We start from the raw sequence: 14,807 nt of genomic DNA on the forward strand, positions 1-14,807 counted from the left end.
CCCCAGCTCTCCTAGGTCTCTACTTTCTGTGTCTTCTGGTCTGATGACTCAGGAACTGCACTGAAGTACACTCACAGCATTGTGTTCATTCTGTGTGTGCGTGTGCGTGTGCGTGTGCGTGTGTGTGTGTGTGTGTGTGTGTGTGTGTGACTGTGACTCAGGGACTGCACTGAAGTAGACTCACAGCATTGTGTTCATCCTCATGCCCACCTCCTCCCCATACACACCCGTGTGTGTGTGTGTGTGTGTGTGTGTGTGTGTGAGCGCTTCAGGGACCGCACTGAAACAGATTCATAGGACTGTATTCATTCTCATCCCCCACCCCTGTGTGTGTACACAAGAGGTCAACATTAGATGTCATTCCCCAGACCCTAGTATTTTATGACTGATTAATTCCCTTAGTATAACCCTCAAGGCTCATCCATGTTGTGGCATGGGATTGGGACATCTTTGCTTTTACAGGTTAATGATCTATATGAGTAGATCACAATTTGTTCATCTGGGAATGGACAGCTGGCTGGTTTTATGATTTTAGCCATGTGAGCACTAAAGTTTTCAACACTTTGGATTTGTATCCAGAAACTGACTTGATGGTTCATAAAAGTAGCTCTGTTTTCTTGAAGGGCATCTGAACTGTCTTCCATAACAGCTGGCACCTGACCCCTGTCTTTCCAACACTTGGGATTTTCTACTTTTTGAGGTTAGCTCAGCTGGTGCATGTCTCATTGTGGGTCTTATTTGCATGTCCAAATGATGAGAGAGATGGTCTTGATTGTCAACTTAACCGAACTTAGAATTAGGATGGGAACACACCTCTGGATATGTCAATGAGGGCATTTCTAGAGAGCTTTAGCTGAGGATGGAAGACCCCCCCCCGAATGTGAGTGGCACCATTCCACAGGCTGGGATCCCAGATGGAATAAAAAGGAGCAAGCAAGCTGAGCACCTGCAATCATCTCCCTCTGCTTCCTGGCTGTGGCTGCAGCATGCCCAGCTGCCTCATGTTCCTGCCGACTTGCCTTCCCAGCCTTGAGGGACTGGACCTTGAACTAAATCCTTCCTCCCTTAGATGTGTTTTTTTAAATCAGGAATTTTGTCACAGTAATGAGAAAAGTAACTAAACAGCTATCAGCGCCCAGATTGTTCTCACATGTAGTGTTTAATATGTTCATTTTATTTTCTGGGTGAGCCTGGTGTATGTCTGTGCACCACTAGCACGCAAGAACCCACAGAGGTAGCAAGGAGGTATCAGATCTCCTGGAATTGGAGTTACAGGAAGTTGTGAGTCACCATGTGGGTGCTGGGAACCAAACCCAGGTCCTCTGCAAGAGCAGTAAGAGCTCTTAACTGCTGAGCCATCTTTCCAGCCCCATCACATGAGGGTTTATTTAAATTCATTCTGCACAAAGCCTTTTGCTTGATGGGTGTAGATTGATGGGCACTGCAGTGTGAGAGATAAAGCATGACTTTGTTGTTCTTTTCTTGGTATCCCACCACAAAGACTATAAATGACTTCCACTTGCATCTCCATCCACCACCACCTTCTACCCTCCATTCACTACCTGTCATCCACCCATCCACTGATCATCCACCCATTATCTATTTATCCTTTATCTTCCATTGAACCATCCACCTATCCATTCCACCCATCATCCATCCACCCACCCATCCCTCCCTCCATATATCTATCCATCCATCTACCCATCCATTCATATATCCATTCATCTATTTCTCTTTCCATTCACCCACCCATCCATCCATTCATCCATCTACTCATCCTTCCCTTCATCCACCTTTCAATTCATCTGTGCATCTTCCACCCACTGATCCACCCATCTACCCATACTCCATCCATTCACCCACCCACCCATCTACCCATCTATCCATCTATCCACCCACCCATCCATCCATTCACCCACTATTCATCTACTATCCACTTGCCTGTCTATCATCCATCTGCCCACCCACCATATATCATCCATTCACTAGCCAGATGTCCACCATACCCACCGAGTCCTGAGAGCATCTGTCATTGTGATCCCAGCCCATTCATTTCCCTGTTGAGATCACTGACCACTGGCTCCTGCAGATGCTGATGGACCTTCTCAGGCCTCTCTCTCTGGGTCTGGCTCTTAAGAGGACTCTGATCACAGTTTCCACACCATCCCTCTCTCACTCTTTAACTGCTCTTGTTTTAGACATTGTGCAGGCCAGCCATTCTACATTCCCTTACAGCCTGGCTCCAGATGCAAAGACATGGGGTCCTCTGGACTTCACACCTGCTAGTGCTATTCTAGCAGAGCTTCCTTCCTGTGAGTTGCCCCAGGACCTCCTTGGGGAGGATGTGCCATAGTGACCTGTCTTCCTTGTACCTCTTTTCTCTGTTAGCACGGCAGCAGTGAGGACTTGAGGACGGGCATGGGCATTTCCCTGGGAAGACACCGTAGTAACTATTAAACCCCCAACAACCCTGCAAACAGGTTCTGTGTGTGCGTTCTCTCTCTTCCTCTCCCTCTCCTTCAGACAAGGACCTGTGAAACTCATAGAGCAAGTAAGCTGAAATCTCACCCTGATTCCTGAACACTGATCAGCTGAGACCACTCAGTTCAACTGCCAGGCCGGAAGTGGGGACCCACACCAGTGTGGTCCTCACATCCCTGAACTGAGAACAAGAGCAAGTGGACAGATGTGCAATGACGAGTGTGTGAGTGAAGGCTCTACCAGGAGCTGAGGTGGAAGCCGAGAGGAAGTCCTGGCAGCTACCCCTTGTGGAAGGACTTCTGGATACTTCACAGATATTCTCTCAGGACCAGGCTCCTCTCCCTGGAGACAGCAGCGGCAGGCCAAACACAAGTGAAAAGCAAGACACTATGGAAAACAGCCTAGGAATCCCCCACCCCCAGGCATTCGTAATTACTTCAGCTGCTTGGAATTTAGACATGGCCCGAGGAGTGTCAGGGTAAGAGTCTGATTTCTATGCTGTGGTCGCCGGAGTCACAGGGGCCATCTAGAACTACTGAGGAGCTCAGAACTGTGACACACAGCCGGGCACTCTTCATGAAGGGCAGGCCTCACACAGCAGGTAACAGATGTCATAGGAAGCTGCTGGTCTCGCTGAGAGCTATTGATAAAACTCTCCATCTTTGCTCTCGGTGATGAAAGGAGGAGGGTACGAAGCCTGGGAGGCTGGAGATTGGAGTGCTGGGCTGAAAGTGGGTGGGGAGCAGGGCCTCAACTGCTCCCCTCCCCATCTCCACTGAACCTGACATCTGGCTATAGTCTGTTTCCCTCTAAGGAAGGCAAAGAGCCACCCACAAGCATCACCCTCTGTCCCTGAACTGGGCACCAAGTCTTGGCTTCCTTGAGCCTCCACCATGCAAGGTGCTTGATTCACCCAGAGACCCAGCCTTATGGAAACAGCCCACAGTGTCTGTTAGAGCCAAGGGCTGGACAGCCCTGTTTCCTGCCCCTGTATCCTTGAGGTCATCCAGGATGTCGATGGATTTCCTACCTGAGAGGTGAGGTGGGGAAGGCTGGCCCAGATGTTTCCACCTGTGTTTTGCTATGGCAGACACACAAGTACAGTGGCTGTCCCCAATGCTGGGTGACGCCAGCTCTTCGAAGTTACACATTAAGGTTGAGGATGTAACTGGCTCCATTGGTAGAGTACTTGCCCAGCATGCATAAAGCACTGGGTTCCACCCCAAGCAATCCATAAACCATAATCCCAGCACTTGGAAGCAGGGGAATCATCCTCCTTTTATATAGAGAGTTTGAGGCCAGGCTCGGCTACATGAGACCCTGTCTCAAAGGTGGAGGAGACAGATTCAAGTTTAAAAATTGATGATATGAACACTTGTAAGCTTTCAGCTGGAGAAACTGCAAACACTGGGGACATCAGTCACAGGTGGCTTGTGAGGTTCTGAGGTCTCTGTTTATGTCCAACACAAGGAGGACAAGGTACTTTGAACACAAGAGACCACATCAGTGGCTTCAAATGTACTGGACCCCAACAGATTTTCTTGAATATTTTAAAAGTACCTGGAACCAATAAGAAAAGCAGCAGAGCTTTGTGGGAAAGCACAGGCCATAAGCAGGTGGGTGAGACCCGGCTCCCAAGCACTTGAACTCGGACTGCCCCTCCTCCCAAGGAGGGGATTGTAAAGTGGCCTCTTACAAGCCACAAAGCCGCAGTGAACAGGATGGTGTGGTGCTGGGGAAGGGACAGAGCTCAGAAGCCACCCCACAGCATGACACAGTTGTTAAGTCAACTTGAAATGGACCATGGACTTAATGTAAAATGCTGGAAGGTGGCAGCAGAGGACACCCACATGACCTTGACGTTCCAGTGACCATTAGGCAGTACCAAAAGCATGGCCCCAAAAAATGAAAAAAAAATATTGAGTTTTATAGACTTCAAAATTGGCTTTGAAGGAAACAGAAAGATGGTCCATTGACCAGGCGAATGTTTACAAATTATATTTCCGAGAATGGACTTCTCTCACACAGCACACTTAAGACTCAGCAACAAGAAAATAAACCAACCCACTAAAAATGAGGAAAAGATCAGGATGTTACGTGCACCTAAGGATGTCCCCAGGCTCTGTGTCCACCTTCCAAGGACATCAGAAAGAGAAGGACATCCTCCTGGTAGAATGTTCCACACTTGGGCCCCTCGGTGCTATGGCCTCTCCAGACTGGGACAGTGGCCAGGGCAGCCCCGAGTGGAAGGTCCTCAAAGGTCAGAAAGGCCCTGGCTTCTACTCCTGGTTTCTTGGACTATCTCCTCCAGTCATGTCCTTTTGGGGAGGACGCTGGGTTACAGGGCGTTATGTGAGGTCACATGTGGGTTGTTGGAAGATGGATGGGATGGATGGGAGGCCACAGGTCGGGCAGGCAGCACCTCGTCCTCAGGCTGCAGCATTTTGAGCGAGGGACCCTTGACAGGATGCTCTGACATAGTGGCCACTGAAATCTGCATGGTTTTCCTCCCTACTTCCTGATACAATGTCTCAGAGGAGTTCATGGAGTGGGGAGTCCTGCAGAGGATGGAGCTCCAGCCCCATCATGCTGATCGGTCCCTCACATTGACTGCCACGGTGAGGAGGGAAAGCCAGGTGAGGCACCAAGTTCATCATTAGTTACTTCCTGTAGCTGTAACGAAATACTTGTCACAGTTAACTTATGGAAGGAGGGGGTTTAACTTGGCTCACAGTTCGAAGGGACACAGTCCATCATTATGGGGAAGACATGGCAGCAGGGGTGTGGGGCAGCTGGTTATGCTGTACCCACAGTCAGGAAGCAGAGAGATGGATACTGTTGCTCAGCTCACTTTCTCCTTTTAATTCGGTCCAGGACCAAGCCCATGGAGTAGTGCCACCAACATTCAGTGGGGGGTTTCCCTCCTCAGTTAATGTCCTCACAAATATGCCCAGAGGTGTGTCTCCTAGGTGGCTCTAAATTTACTCAAGCTGTGGCTCAGTACTGTGCAGGATTGGCTTCTCCTGTTCTGCCACAACCCCCTTCCCCGCCACAACCCCCCTCCCTGCCCATGGGGGGAGTCAGCAAAGTGATCCTTTCTATGAAGGCAGCCCAGAGGCACTCAAGAAACACTGAGGGCTAGATGTGAGTGAAGCACAGGAGTGACAGCTTTAGGGCAGTGGATTGGGCTGGATAAGCAGCTCACAGCAGGGGTACCAGGGATGATGCCTGCTGGAGCTAGGATGTGGAGGACCACTGTGGAGGACAGGTGGGAACTCCAGGAGACAGTGGGTTTGGGGTGGAACAGATGGCACTAGAATGTTGGGGCTAGGGCTGGGGCCCATGGCCATGGGGGAGTTCAGAGAGGGTTGGACAGAGAGAGAGGGAATGGGGGGGGACAAGGGATGGGGAAGGACAGGTCACAATCCTAAGGACAGAAGAAAGGCAGGAGCCTTCACAGACCTCAGACCAGCAGAGGTGACCAGGTGAGAAGGGCCATGGAGGTAGACACGAGCACAGGATGGTGGCCCAGGTGCCATGGAGCCCACAGAGGCTAGGTGGGCTGGGTGGCCAGGGGTGGACCACAGAGCATCCCCTCCTCTCTGCTGACTCCTCTGGGGAGAATGCAGGACAAAGCCTTCTTAGGGGTAAGGGCCTGAAGCCCCTGGGGCAGCGTGACCTCAGAGCAGAGTGACCTTCTTAGGACAGTGTGACCTTCTCATAACAGAGTGACCTTCTCAGGGCAGTGTGACCTTCTCAGAGTAGAGTGACTTCTCAGGGCAGTGTGACCTTCTCAGAGCAGAGTGACCTTCTCAGGGCAGTGTGACCTTCCAGGACAGTGTGACCTGTGGGGCAGTGCTATCCACTGAATGCACAGAGACATCCAAACTAGCCTGCCCATGGCTAGGAGGGGCCCCAGCCTGTTAAATTCATGGTAAAGGTCCAAGCTCTGTGAACACTGACCAGGGCCTCCCAGAGAGCTGAGGAGATGGGGTAGCCTGGCCTCCTGCCTGCTCCCTAAAACTGGGTGGCAGGCCCTGCCCAAGCCTGGGGCCAGCACTATCTTCTTCCAAAGGACCTTCAGTCTGTTTGCAAGGACCACATTCCATGGCTCACGTGCTGCTCATAGGTGGAGAAAGGCCTGGAGTGTTCTCCCTAGGAAACAGAGTAACACCTGTGGTAGATTTTAAAGCCGTTGAGTCTCCAGGGCTTCCTGGCAGACTGCTGGTCAGTGTCCTCATCCAGGACTCATGGCCACATTCCATGTCCAGGTTAGTAGGTGGGGAAGGGGCACGGTGACCTAGCCAAGGAAAGGGCACTTCCTTTTCTTCCTTGCAGCTTTGGGATGGGTGTGGCCAGCTGGGCCAGCTGGAAGATTTCCAGATCATCAGACAGATCCCAGACCTGCTCTTGGGAGGGCTGTGTTAGCTGTCTGCTGCCTGGGTTCTGGAACCCCTCACAGCTACTGGCAACAGATTCAAGTCCAAGTTCCCAGGATAGTCCATCCCCTCCGTCCACCCATCACACAGGGCCCAGCTCCTACCCACCCACAGGGCTCTCTGCCAATCCCGCCTCTGCTTCTGTGGGGTCCTCCATGAGTCGCATGAGCCACAGGTGTCTCTGCTCAGTGAACTCTCACATAGTGAGACCAGTGTGGGGCAGTCTTGGTAGGGATGAATGCCTCCCACGGGTACCCTCAGTTCTGCAGAGGGTTCGTGTCATTTGGGTAGCTTGACAGGGATATTTGGATATGACTGTAGACTATGTCTATGATGATCTCTTTAGTTTTCTGGTCCATAGAACACTTTGTGGATGCTCTGGAGGAGCACAGTTGACAAAGCCTGCCAGTGAGTTTCTCACCCGGGGCACCTTGACACAAATCCTTTCACGACACTACTGTCTGACAGGTTTGGTCCTAATTGTCCCATGCTGATGATGATGTCACATGTGCACCATCTCAAACAGTAAGGTCCACTGTCCCCCTTGGCAACATGTCACCAGCCATGGTGATTGTCCAAACATGGGAATAGAACCAGCCACATAAGTCACCGTCACTGGCTGCCTGACAAGCCTTCATCCAGCAAGCTTACATCTTACTGTGCTTTGCAGATTCCTGACATATGGTTCTGCTTCTGGCAGCTTCAAGCCTACGTTACGAGCCACGTTGACCCCGAAGGATGTTTAAAGGTCATCAGAGCATCCAGTCCCTGCCCAGTGCACCTCAGAAATTCCACAGCAACCAAATCCAGGGAGGCCTGTCTGGTTCCTAGGGCCCAGAGAAAAATGCTCCTTCTTGCCCAGGTGGGAGAGGGGGTTTGGCTTCTCACCAAACGCAACAGCTTTCTTTCCAAAGTGGGGCTGGTCCAATCTCACCAAGTCACTTCATTATGCAGCTGAAGGTGTATCTGAGGTGGAAGCTACTATCCCCTTAACCAATCCTGAGAGGGTCCCCCATGCCAAAATGGAGTGAGGGTGGGCAGCCAGAATGGATGGAGCAAAGGCTGCTGGGGACGGTGAGAGTCTGAATGAAAAGAGAGGGTAGAAATGAGGCCCTTTCTCACAGGAAAGGGGTCTGTGAGCCACCATAGGGATGGGACAAAGGGGGAGGCTCTTTTCCTCTGTATCACCGAAGGCATGTCACACGGGGCTGGTCCTCCATGTCATTCCTCAGCCACTGGGTCTTGAGGAAACTGCTACAAAACCCCCACCGACCCAAAGCTAAGGACTGGTTCCTGAGCACCAGCCCCCACTCACTGGACTGATGTTCTCTCCAAAGCCCTTTGGAGCGGGCCCAGTCCTTTTGTTATTTCAGGTTTTATTTCCAGCAGATTTCCATTGCTAGGGCCACAGGATGGAAAGGGCGTTTTCTGCGACTCCAGCAAGCTCAACGCGGACTCCTTAAGCAAAGCCGGGTGCAGTTTTGGGCAGAAATAGCCTCCAGGATCCCAAAGAATGCAGTGGTGTCCTTATGTGGTTGGAAACACTAGCACAGCACAAGCCCACCCACCCATGGCGGTAAGACGTGTGTAGGCCACATTCACCAGGGGCAGCACACTCCGGAAAGTGGCTGGTTGAGAGGACTGGGTGTCCTCGAGCTCACTCACTCACTGCAGGGGTATGCAGAAGCAACAGGAGCTGAGGCCAGCACCAAGGCCTTGGCTGCTGCTTTGTGGTCTGCTAGGGGTGTAAAGCTTTCGGGCGGCTGGAGAGCTGCCCAGGAATCCTGCCTGGGAAGCAGTTATCAGGGAACCCCAAGAAATCTGGGTCTCTGTGGTTGCTCCCAGCCTGTCCTCAGCCAGAATGGCAGGTAGCCCCAGGGCAGCAGCTGCCTTGGACAGACTCGTGGCAGCCAAGACTACCTACTCAGCTTCCTAGCCTCAAAGCAGATGGAGGCAGGCTGAGAAGATCTGGCCACATCACAGGCAAAGATCACCTTCAGTTCATTAATTTAGTCCCTCTGGATTCCAATCTCATCAAGTCAGTTCCTTACGCAGCTAGAGGTGCAGCTAGGATGGGAGTTACTATTCCCTACCCCATCCTGAGAGGGTCCCCAGTGCCAAATGGAATGGAGGCAGCCAGAATGGATGGGGCAAAGGCTGCTGGGGATGGTGAGTGATGAGGACACAGGGTGGTAACAGCCCTTTTCTCACAGGGAAGGAGCCTGTGAGACCCTTCTGTCTGGGACCCTCCCTGGAACATGGGGTCCCTCCAGTCCCTCACCTGCCTTTGTATGCCCCTGTGCCCTAGCTGAGAATGCCCAGTGTCCCCATGGCCAGAGCACCAGAAAGTATCTCCAGCTGACAGAACCAGAACGTTCCTGTTGAGCAGATCCTTAGGTCCTTAGCCTAACTCTCCCTCTCTGTCCAGCTCCTCGGTGGCAGGTACTCCTCTGCTGGACAAGGCCTCAGCCTTCCTTTTCTTCCAGGCCTCTTAGTTCTCTCTGCTTCTCTTTGATGAGACTGGTTCCCACCCCTTTCAGATTCAGAGCCACCCATCCATCAAAGGAGTACTAATCCAGTTGCAAATCTTATGGGAACACTGACGGCCATAGGCTGGGGGCTGGGGGGCTGGGGTTTGCTACTGGAGGGAGATGTGATGGCATCTAGCTTTGTGGAGCGAAGTCGGGGACCACCAGGTTCTAGACGAAGTCAACTGCAGAGCTCCTGACCCATCCCAACCCACAAATGTCCCCATAGGTCAGGTCATTCCAAAGGTTTCCCAGAAGGTAAAGAGGGATGGGGAGAAGGCCCCAGGCACCCTAGGGAAGACTTTCCACGAGCATGTCCTAATTAATACTTAGGGATCAGTTCTGAGGTCCCAGCGAAGCTGCAAAGGCCTATGGTTCCCTCTCTCTTCCTTGGAACCTGACTTGTGAGAGACACCGTCAGCCAAGCGGGTGGAGCAGGTATATACACTTGGCCTTGTGACTCTCTCAGAGAGTCCCTAGTACGAGGTGAGGTTCAGACAGGCCCCAGGAGAGAGGGCACTGCCCCGAGCCCTCCAGCCCAGCACCCCCTCCCAGCATTGCCCTGGTATGACAGATGTTGAACAGCTAACGTGACATGGGAAAACCCAGTGCCTCTGCCTTTGCCTTCCCCTGCCTTGTTTACTGAAGGTCACTGGCTAATGCTATGCACAGGTCAGTGATCCCTCAAGGGCCTGTCAACCCCACCCCTCAAAAGCCAAAGATACAAAGAGCAACTATGGCATCGTACAGTCTGACTTTTAGGGTCCTGTCTTACACCCAGAAAAGGCGCCTAAAGGTTTCCAGCCATTGTCTTAAACCAACTGTGACCTTAGGTTGTGGGAACAACCCTCCTTTCCTTTCTGGGAACCTTGGGAAAGTGTGTGTGAGAGGAGGACCTGGGGGTAGAGGTGGAGCCATGATGGAAGGAAGCACAGGAGCCTGGAGTGGGAAGCCTGGGATGGGCGGAAGTACAATGCTTGGGAGGCAACAGTGTCTTAGTTAGGGTTTCTGTTGCTATGAAGAGACACCATGACCACAGCAACTCTTATAAAGAAAACACTTAATTGGGGTGACTTACAGTTTCAGAGGTTTAGTCCATTATCATCATGGTGGGACATGGTGGGATGCCAGGCAGACATGGTGTTGGAGAGTGACACTAGGTGGTGTATCTTGAGCATATATGAGACCTCAAAGCCCACCTCCAGAGTGACACAGCTCCTCCAACAAGACCACACCTAAGAGTGCCACTCCCTGTGAGATTATGGGGGCCAATTACATTCAAACTACTACAGACAGACACCTCAGGGCAAGAGTACTGGGTTGGGGGAGTTGGGGGTGGGGCATGGGGGGCAGTTCTGGTAGCCTGCTTTCCTGGCACCGAGACCAAACACCTAGGAAAGATAACTTGAGATGAATAAAATACTTTGGATCATGGTTTCAGAGTTTTTAGTTCACATGGTGAGCCTCGCTGTTACAGGGGGTTCCACCTGCTCTAATTAATGAGTGTTCTCCTTGTATTCCATCCAGCTGCCTATGGGATGGCTCCCTCAGACACACCCAGCCTTCTAACCTAGGTGCTTCTCATTCAAACAAGATGACGAGATCAATCAGAGGTCAGGAGGACCCTGGAGTAGGGGACTCTGAGAGCCATGGGGTTCTGAGTATCCCAGACACTGAGGGACTTCAGCAGTCAGGCAGATTCTGAGGGTCAGAGCAGTCGGCCTCTTGGAGGCAGGAAAGTCCAGCTGCCTTGGTCTTGGAGGTTTGGAATATTTCTTCACACCATGAGCAGGGCTAGCACTCTCTAGAGTGGAGAAAGCATGCAGAAATATCTCAGTCTAGAAAAACTCCAAAGTGGAAAAACCTGTTGTTTTTCCTGCAGGCTTGAGTGGACAATGGTGGTTTTGTCTTATAGCCTCCTCCAAGGATCTGGCTGTTTTCTCTGCCCTGAGCTGGCTTCCTGTGAGGAAGGGGCTGGGTGGGGCAAGGAGTCACTCAGGGGAGGAGCTGGGGCATCTTCTCTTGAAGCCTGACTTCCTCAGGATACCCTTGCAGCTTCTGGGGTGCACAGGCCTCCATGGTCTGAGGAGAGATGTCCGCTGTCAGCATGCAGACATTCTAGGAGTCGGAACATGAGTGAAGCCTTGCCTTTCCTGTGCTCTGAGCCCAAGGTTGGTTCTCCCTTGGGAGAGTCTCTTTCAAGAGACAAGACGGGTGGCATGCTCTCTGGAATGCTCAGTTGTGTCCTGGGCAGGCAGGCTATAGCCAGGTGCCACGTTTACCTGCTGTGACCATGGGGCAGGTTGTGGACATCTCCGAGTCCAGGTCCGGTCACTGGGAGAAGCACTGTGGAGGAACGTACCTCCTCTGCCACTACCACAGCTCCTTGGGGCGTGGCCACTTTCTCCACTTGTAGCCTTGTGCCTCTGTTTCTTCTTTGGCTGTCACTTTCTACCAAGTTTCTAAGAGTGACAGCGAGTTCAAACTAAATGCTATGATCCTTAGTACCCTTAAACTGGACCCACTCACAAGCAAGTCCGCCCCTGATACAATGGCCCCACATTGTAAGCCCAGAATCTTGAATAAAGTCAGGCTCCTTTTGCACTGAACTTGTTCTGGCCGATGTCCCCTTCCACTGGGGAGGGCCGAGCTTGCTGTGTCTTGTACCCAGAATATCCCCTAAAGGCCTCTCTCAAGCCTGTGTTGAGTGGTTAGACCCCTGGGAGGTGCTGTTGGCAGTGATGAAACCTTTAGGGAATGGGGCTTGGTGGACAGAAAATTAGGTCATCGGGGATGGTTGGACCCCCACACCTTTCCTGCCTCTCTGTTTCCCAGCAACTATGAGCTAGCAGGCTTCCTCTCTACCATGAGCTTCTGCCATGACACTCTGCCTCATTTCAGACCCAAAGTGACAAGGCGGACAGAGGGACCAGGACCCTTCTGAGACAGGGAGCCAAACAGAACTTTTCTCTTGCAAATCGATCTTGTCAGCTGCTCTGTCAGTGACAGGGGCTAGACAGCATGGGGCATCTTGATACATGCGCATGTGCACTCGTGATATGGGGGAGCTCATTATGACTAGAGACATTAGAAAAGTAATTCTTCGGGGTCTTCTCAACCTAATCAGCAACCCTGGTAGGTGGTTGGTGCTGTGTGGTCAGCTCTCTGTAGATCCTGGTGAGGTCTCAACTGTGAGAACACTGTGCTAGGAAACCTGAATCCTTCCCTGTTGGAGTGACACTTCTGGCCCTTCCATACTCCCCTCCTCTGGGGAACCTTCCTTGACTCAGTGGTTCTTTTCCACCAGTCCCTGCGATTCTCAGTATCTCTTTCCTTATCTGCTCTCCCAGGGTCAATTCCACAGCAGGTACATAGCAAATAGGTGAACGGGTGAGCGGCTGGTCTTACTCAGCCCTTCCTAGGGTGGTGGAAAATGGGTAGAGCTGTGTCCACCCTGGGATTGCTCTGTACATTGAGGGAAGTAAAGGAGAAATGGAGCCTGGCACCAGAGCTGATAGCTGCAGGGTGTAGACTCTCTGGGCACTGACTGACCCTTCTGACCCCAGGAACCTTTGCTTGGTGCCTGCTCAGACACGCCGGACCTGCTGTAGCTGAATGAGGCAAGGAGACCATCATGGCTGCTAAGCTGAGCTGGGAGACTCCCTGGGGCCATGCAGCAGCCTCTGTCCCTGCGGTCTAGTCACACTGCAGTGGACATCAGGCCACACGCAGTCACACTTGGTGTCGAGAAGCTCGGCCCTCTTTGGGAGCAGAGTGTGGGAGGCAAGTTCCCAGAGAGGCTTTGAAGGGGAATGACCTAAAAATAGGCAGTGAGGCGTGACTCATGAGCTCTGCAGGCAACAAGGAAAATGGTGCCTGGGGACAAGAATTCCCCTCCTCAGGGTGACTTATTGGTGGAGGATGAGGAAGGTGACCATCACATGGTGACTCATCTGGGAAAACAGAGGTCAGCCTTTGGTTGTTCCCATGCAGCTGACCTCTCTGCCTCAGACTTGTCTCCAGGACTCCTGAGGGAGATGACAGTATGACCTTACAGGGGCCGTGGGAGGACACAGTCCAGGAAGGCAAAACTGGGAGCTGACGCATGCTCTCATCCACTGTTTTTGAGTCAGACTCCAACAAGAAGCAGGCATGAGAAACAGTCCCGCTACCCAGGCAGCAGACTGAGTCAGGATTCTCCCTGCTGCTAAGACATCCTCAATGACCCAAAGTTCTCACAGCTGCCTGCCTTCGGTTCTACATGTTACACGAGCTTGCCCTAGGCACCTACGGGGGAGGTGGTTTATCAGAAGCATGGTCTCCCAGAACACCCCCTTGCACAGCCTGAACCACCCAGAAAGCCATTGTATCACCAGACTTGGCCTCTGTCCCCCTGCTGGGATCCTGTAGCTCAGCAGTGCTGGGGCTGAAGGGCAAGCTGAGTTTTCTGGAAAGTCCAGTGCCCAGTCTTGCCTGGAGTAGTCATTTCCTTGCCATTGAAAGTAAGATTCCAGCATCCTGATGACTACTAATTTTCTTGTTCTCCTAGATCATGGCCTTTCTGAGGCACACTACTGGGCACACAGGACACTTCAGCTATTACAGGTAGGTGACTGCTTTATTTCCACCCATCCGTCTGTCCACCCATCCACCATCCTCCATCTATCCACCATCCATCATTATACCTACCCATCTATCTACCTACTCACCATTAACCTACTCATTCCACCATTTAATCCAACTAGCCAGCCAGGGAACCATCCATCCATCCACCACCCATCTACCATATCTTTCCAAAGAACACATAGTATGTGCCCATTCCCCGTACCTGCACTAGGCCTGAATGAGGTGCTCTGTTCCCTGCTTGCCTGGGAACAAAGCCCACTGAGATGGGCCACTGGCCTAGAGAAATGCAGGCTTAGGGGCAGTCCATACCAGGTGACTGCAGAGCAGGGGATAAGTGCTCGTGTGAACACAGCTATCCCCCTACCATTCTGCCTGAAGGATCTAAGGAAAGTTCCAGAAAAGGTTATGGACATCTTACAAACCATTCAAAGCCAGAGAGAAGCCTTTTGCACACAGGACACTAAGCAGATTAGGGTGCACATGGATGAACAGGGTCACAGAAGCCGGGTACTAGTGTCCCTGGTGCATACTGATGGCCTCTGGTGGGTACTGTTAGGTACTATGTGAGTACTGATGGGTTGCTTCAGGCAGAAGAGAATTCTTGGGCAACTTCCTAGATCTATCTTTGGAGTGTCATATGGGGGCTCAGAAGTCACCCTGATTTGTGAGTGGCCTACAAACTTGCCTGCAGAGCACCTTGACTCAGCTAAGGGTTGAGTCCCAAAGGAACTTG

The 14,807-nt window shown here is 51.9% G+C and overlaps 1 long non-coding RNA gene across 1 annotated transcript; it reads left to right on the forward strand.

Annotated features, from left to right (window-relative positions):
* Nucleotides 1-6,371: 6,371 nt before the first annotated feature.
* LOC131910623 (uncharacterized) lies at nt 6,372-7,735 on the forward strand. Its single transcript, XR_009379178.1, has 3 exons — nt 6,372-6,752; nt 7,282-7,328; nt 7,621-7,735. It is a non-coding gene; the product is annotated as an uncharacterized LOC131910623 (long non-coding RNA).
* Nucleotides 7,736-14,807: the final 7,072 nt, after the last annotated feature.

Source organism: Peromyscus eremicus, chromosome 5 (assembly GCF_949786415.1).
Source record: "Peromyscus eremicus chromosome 5, PerEre_H2_v1, whole genome shotgun sequence".
Classification (NCBI taxonomy): Eukaryota; Metazoa; Chordata; class Mammalia; order Rodentia; family Cricetidae; genus Peromyscus; species Peromyscus eremicus.